Here is a 7,229-nt window from a genome sequence, read left to right as displayed (position 1 = left end):
TACATACACATATATATATATATATATACACACACACACACACACACATATATATATATATATATATATATATTTGTATTAGTATTTTCAAAAATAAAAAAAAAGAATCTTGGGCTCAGGGAAACATAAAAGCACAGACTTAACAAAGACGAGATAAAAGCTTAAATAAAGCTCAATATGATATATCGGAAACCAACTCAATGTTTTAAAACTGTACCTTCTTCTTTTAAACCAAATGTTTTCAACACTTAAACATCATTTTTTTAACACTTTTGACATTTTCTTGATACAAAAATTCCCAAATTCTTCAGATATAATCTACCATTTATTATCATTGAACTTATACATTATATTTCTCTCGATGGCAATATTTTTTTTTCAAATTTAAAATTAAAATTAAGACACTTTAAAGTATTATAATCTACCTACAAAATGTCCTAATCTACTCCACTATCATTTTTTAATGATAATATATATAATAGCAAATCTATGTTAAGAATATTTACCCCCAAAATAATCGATTTGTAATCCAGTATAATTTTAGGTTTTGTTGCCTCAATATTTAAAAACCCGTCCATTGGTTTTACCCTATCACAGTCAAACAAATGATGCCTCTGTGCATATTTCAAAATAAACATACAAACTTTTTCATAATCTTCATACGAAAAAGTCTTGTATTTGTCACAAGGTAATTAAAACCTAGAATATTGTATCTTGGCAACATTTGAATGGCTAAGAATAAATATAATTCCACTCATTTTCATTTATATTTGATTCATCATTGTATGTTGATTGGAAGGTAGTGATTCAATAAATCAATGAATTAATACAGTATTTGATAAATTGTTTTTGTTTTCATTCTTCCATCCTGATATATTTGGAGCCGTTTTCTTGTACAATAATTTCTATTAAACCCTGACTCAGTGTCCTCCTCCATTTGGGTGGAATTTCAGCAATCACACATCTCCATTTAAAGAAACAACTGTTCGTATGCCTCGTACATTATCATTATAAAGATCGCTGACCAATTCCATGAGCAAAAAATAGAGAGACATAAAGACAGGGTTTGCCATTTATTCTAATGTTCCAAATAACATTAACCTCGTCAAGTTTGGTGAATTCAAAGTACGCTACAAACATGCCTTTATGAAATTGTAGAACATTCCTTAATGCACACACCTTGTTTGTTTTCATATTACAATTAAAAATTATACTTCCACCATATGGAAAGTATTTAAAAGACCTTTCCAAGAAGGAGTATTATATTTTATAACAATTTGTTCATTGAATTTGTATAGCTTTTAACATAGAATTAATATCAACCATTTTCAGTCCTCCATGCTCCATGTTACTAACAAGCACTTTTAATGAAACCCTTGCCACCTTTCGACAAAAAAGTACACATTTTTTTTAATTGGAGAGCGTATAAAAGCGGCCGAAGAAATAAAGTGAGAAAGCCCAAACCTTTTAATTAGAGGAATATTACCTGACAGAGTCAACTGTTTAGTTTTCCAAATATTTAAGATTTTATTTAACTCTTAGCAGCTACATAACTTATACGAAAAACACGACTAAATCTATTTCTCTTTTCAAAATCTATTTGTCTCAACCACATTGACTATGGCTTACTTGCATTAAATTTTAAGCCCGAGACACTCCAAACGATTATGCACGGATTGTTCATTTGTAAAGTACATGTTGCATCATCTGCATATAAAAAAAGTATTTCAGAGAATAACATAGAGATATAATATATCTCTATGTTATTCTCTGAAATACTTTTCATATCTGCATCCCTCAGAATTTCACAAGATAAATTGCTAAAATATGAAAATACGGACTCAAAGAATTGTCTTGTCTAACCCCATTGGGAAGTAATTGGAGTTTGTGCCATTATTAACGCAACTGCTAATATTTGTGTACAAGATATAATAATCAGGAGCGGATTTCGGGGGTGGGGGCGGGCCGTCCCACTTTTTGAAAGTTAAGAAAAAAGAAAAAAAAAATAAAGAAAGAAAAATAAATAATTGATCGACCAAAACGCCTATGAGGTTAATTTTGGGCGTCTAGAAAACAAAAATTTGGGGGGCATGCCCCCGGACCCCCTATCTATAGTTCTGGTTTTGGTTAGGTACTTATCAGCGCCCCTAAAAGGAGCAAAGTGAAAAGGGGTGGTGGTAGCTGAGTTATTGGCTTTTGAGATGGCTGATGACAGCATCCTTGAACTTTTTCTTGTCTTGGATTGCAATGATATGCTTGGGGAGTTGCTTCCAACTTTTTGTGAAAGAGGACATGTCCTTCATTTAGCCTTTTATTTAAAATATAATTTAAAAAAAATACCAATTATATTCGAGAATCTCAAGTACCATTTGCAGGGGATTCCATCATTACCCGGAGATTTACTTTTTTACATATTACTGGAGGGCTGAAATGCAAGTTACGATAGCGCATCGTTTTTAGGTCCTGAGTTTAATGGTCCTGAGTTTTAGCATAAATCCAACTCTACTCTTTGTGAGCGCACTATACGACGCGACGCCGTTCGCTGATTGTCGGTGGCAGTCCGAATACCGTACTCGCGCGAATAACGCCCGGGCGCTTAAAATTTTTTTTGCACTTTTTGAGGGGCGCTTATTCAAACGGGGCGCTTATTCGAACGGGGCGCTTAAAAAAACAGAGGGAAAATTGAGGGGCGCTTATGGAAATAGATGAAAATCGATAGGTAAAAACTATCCGTTGTGCGCGTGTCCTGCGTTGCGTTCTTCATGAGTCAAGTCGGCCGCGACGGTCGGGCGCAGTAAGTACTCGGCTTAAAGAATTTCGACAATAAAGATGGAATTCAATCATATTAGATTATTTTCTAGTCTTATTAATGTTAAAAACAGTTTACTGCAAATCAGGTATAGATAATGGAAGTTCTATGGTGCTTTGCAGCGAATCATGTCCTATTATTATCGTGTTGGTAAACATCGCCAATTAGTGGACTCAGACTTGAAGTCCATAAGGATTTTTAACCTTTCTTAAAATGCGAATAAAAAAGGTTGGCAAACACTATTGTAAACAAATATGCCTATCCGATAAACATCCAATGGCCCTTTTTTAATGATGACTTTTCTGTATTCTGCTTTGATTTTCTGAAGGGGGGGGGGGTTATTGACTATAGAGGAAAGTCAATAGTTCATTATGAAACAATGCCTACAAGAAATCGATAACGCTCTATCATAACATCGTTAAGTAACAAAGCCAAAATTTAGAAACCAGTGGGTATATATTACCCCCTTCAACAAACACTTTTCAAGCTCTGCAGAACATTAAATAGCGAAACGTTTATTAGGCCCTGATTATTCAGGGGTAGTCTGAGAAGGATGAAATATATTATTTTGTGCTCTCTGATTTTAGTCGAAATTCAGTCAACAATTTAATGCAGCTATTTTATGCATATTTTCGGAGTTGCTAGACCAAGAAGGGACCTTTACAAAATATAGGCCTTATAACAAATTTTCACCGGTAGCATAATTGAATTCAACCAACTATAAAGCTAATCTGAACGGAACATGGCTTACACTGCGTAAATATTTCCATTCTAAGAAATCGAAAGCCTTTTTGAATTTTAAAAATAACTTGTTTCCTGGTTAAAGAATGTTGTAATCCACTACAGTATATCAGATAGGGTGCAAATCGATTCCACAATGAATCTTTCTTTCTTTAACAAATCCACTTTGATCATTATGAACCAAATTTGGAATAAAGTTGCAGACACTAATGACTCTAGTTTTATGATTGACGTTTAACAGGGAGATAGCCTCCTGTTTTTGTAAAAGAGGACATGCCCTTCATTTAGCCTTTTATTTAAAATATAAACAAAAAAAATTACCATTTATATTCGAGAAGCTTAAGTACCATTCGCAGGGGATTCCATCATTACCCGGAGATTTACTTTTTTACATAATACTGGAGGGCTGAAATGCAAGTTACGATAGCGCATCGTCTTTATATGATGAGATTAAGCTAAAGTTTTATTAACTTTTAATGGTCCTGAGTTTTAACATAAATCAAACTCCACTCTTTGTGAGCGCACTATACGACGCGACGCCGGTCGCTGATTGTCGGTGGCAGTCCGAATACCGTACTCGCGCGAATAAGCGCCCAGGCGCTTAAAATATTTTTTTGCACTTTTTAGGGGCGCTTATTTAAACGGGACGCTTATTCGAAGGGGGCGCTTATGGAAATAGATGAAAATCGAGGGGTTCTTATGAGAACTTATTAAATCCAAGAGGCACATTTTGAATGAAAAACGATTAAATAAGGACATCAGGAAACCGCAAATTACGAATGGTGCTGCGGCTGTCTCTTATACACATCTAGATGTGTATAAGAGACAGGAGTACAGTATTACATAACAGCAGAATAGCAGATGAAATTAGTGGTGGTGGTTAGCTTGTTCGCCATCGGTCGATTGAGAATAGCAGGAAGGCATGATCATTGCAGGTTTTCTTGAAAAATTAGATGAAAATGTGTTAAAGGTGCAAATTGTCGGAAAAGGAGTAATAGGTCTAGGCTATACAGGCCCGTATCCAGCTTTTTGAATGTGGGGGGGGGGGCTGCGTTTTGCGATCGCATCGAGCAACCAGGCTGGGGGCCAGGGGGCCACCCAGGGCCCTGGTCGGGGTCCAGGCCGAAGGGCCCGGAAAAATTTGCTTTCTTACGTCCTAGTAGACTAATTTGAAGGCATTTTATCATGTTAAGATCTCTATATGTCCGTGAACACAGCGATAGGGCCTATCAAAAAATAACCAGTGGAGGACATGGAGAACAAGCAAATTGGTTCCCAAATGAAAAATACTACTGTATAAATTCGTAACCATTACGAATAAAAATTCAAAATCAATTCTGCTTTTAAATGAATAATAGCAAAGTTTGATATAAAGAGTGGATTAAAAGGACTGTAAATGAGCTGATTCAAACAACTAGAAGCATTTGAAACAAATTAATCAACATTTTTATTCTTGGCATCGACAGAAAACATATACAGAGGTATAAGCATAATTATACTGTATGTATACGCTATCTATCCATTGAACCCGTGACGGGGTATACTGTATAAGGATCATCATGATACGAGTAACGTTGTACGTTTTAATAGCAACATCACTTACATTTTTTATAAGAGCACATTTTATAAGAAGAATGAGGCTGTCGAAATTGCGGAAAAATTAAGAACAAAATAAGAATAAATTAAGGCTAAGTTAAAATGCCACAAGTGAGGGTTTTATTTTTTAGTAGTAGAAAAACCAACAAACCTTACCAGTACCTTATTTGCAGTTGGTGTACACTTACAGTACAGTACTATAATACAGTACAGTAATACACTGCTGTAGAATAATAATAATGTTGTATGTTTAAAAAGTGTGTTAAAATAAGAACAAAATATGAATACTTTGAGTCTGAATCGGCACAAAAAATATAAGAACGCTGAGCCTGGACAAAATTCGAAAATCTGTCCAGATTTCCCAATTTCTTTTATTTTATAAATGATTTTCAACTGGCTAAATAATTATCTTTAATATTAGGCCTATTTCTATTTCTATAGTCCGTGGGTTGACAAAGTCAAAGGACAACATATTAAAATCAATCTATACCTTCAGGACAACCGTGGTCCAGGGACGTAGCCAGGATTTTGAAAGTGGGGGGGGGGCCGTTATGCGAATTACGTAGGATCCCGGCGGGGTCAAAAGGGGGGGGAGGCGAATCCCCATGTGAAGTAGCGCACTCTGAACGATCTTAGGACTGTTTGAAAGGATAAAGTGAAAATTGAATAGACGCATTATAAATAAGCGCAAAAATAATTATATAATAAATCAACAGTGGCAGATCCAGGAATTCGAAAGAGAGGTAAACCAGCTGGGAGGGACATTCACAGACTGAGGAACCACTCTCCTCAGCCCCACCATGGTTGGGGCTGAGGTAAGAAAATTTATGATTAGGACATTTCTAGACGGCCGGAAATTACACTCTCGCACTTCAATTTGAATATGTTTTTCTTTTTTTTTTCTTAAAAAATGAAGGGGTGGGGGCCTTGAACCCAGCTTTGCTCAAAACATTCTTTATCCAGAATAGTCAAAATCACGAAAAATGGACATCAAAAACCAGATCACACCCTAAAAACAAACAGCAGTCACTGAGACATACATCAGGAGCCGACTCGATGGACTTTAATGTCATACCCAGGGAAGGGCACAGATCTGTTTTGAAAGGTGGAGGGGGAGGGCATTTTGTGAGTCGACACCCACCTCAGCCCCCCCCCCCCCAATGGTTGGAGCTGAGGTGAGAAAATTTGAGGAAATAGTACCTCTAGATGGCCAGAAATGACACTTTTAGTAAAATTCATCATTATCACATCACCATTAGTCAATATGAAGCGCCAAAAAAAAAAAAAATTCTCATGATCTTTTATCATGGATTTTTGACAACCATAGAGATCTTATTAATGTGTGTGTGATAACCACAGAAAACAAAGCTTTAAAACATTGTCTGTGAGTATGTAATTTACATAGGCCTACTTCAAAAACGTGATTTCACAACCACGAAGGCCCCAATGAGAAAATTTGAGGAAATAGTACCTCTCTAGATGTCCGGAAATGACACTTTTATATAGTAAAATTCATCATCATCACATCACCATTATAGTCAAAATGAAACGCCAAAACATTTCTCATGATCTTTTATCAGGGAATTACTTAATATCCAGGACAACTTAGGCCTAACTATAGTTTACTAAGCTTTAACTATATATACCTGTACTATATTATGATCAACAAATCACAACTTTTTTTTTTCGCATTTAACACAATTTTCTTCACTTTTTATTGCTATTAATATTACTATCAATTATTACTACCGTCATCATCATCATCATTGTTATTATTATTATTACTATTAGTAGTAGTATTATGAAACAAAAATTTAAAGAAACTTGGAAGAGGATAAAAACGAAATTGAACCACAGTATCGCATTTCTATCTTAAATGACCTGGCATGAGAATTATGGATTTAAGATTTTTTTAAATCACGCTTAGGCTTATGTGTTCTATTAGGCCAATGTATAACGTGTACTGATGCATATTTACATGTTTTAGAAGTATTCATTTTGAGTGATCCTAGGAAAGAATTTGTATTGGCTCAAGAATAAGCTTTAAAATATTAACACTGTGTACAAAGGGGGGGGGGGCTCC

The sequence above is a fragment of the Anneissia japonica genome, unplaced genomic scaffold, assembly GCF_011630105.1.
Source record: "Anneissia japonica isolate Jap-2015-1 unplaced genomic scaffold, ASM1163010v1 scaffold288187_len55219_cov183, whole genome shotgun sequence".
Taxonomy (NCBI): domain Eukaryota; kingdom Metazoa; phylum Echinodermata; class Crinoidea; order Comatulida; family Comatulidae; genus Anneissia; species Anneissia japonica.
This window is presented reverse-complemented; position numbering follows the sequence as displayed.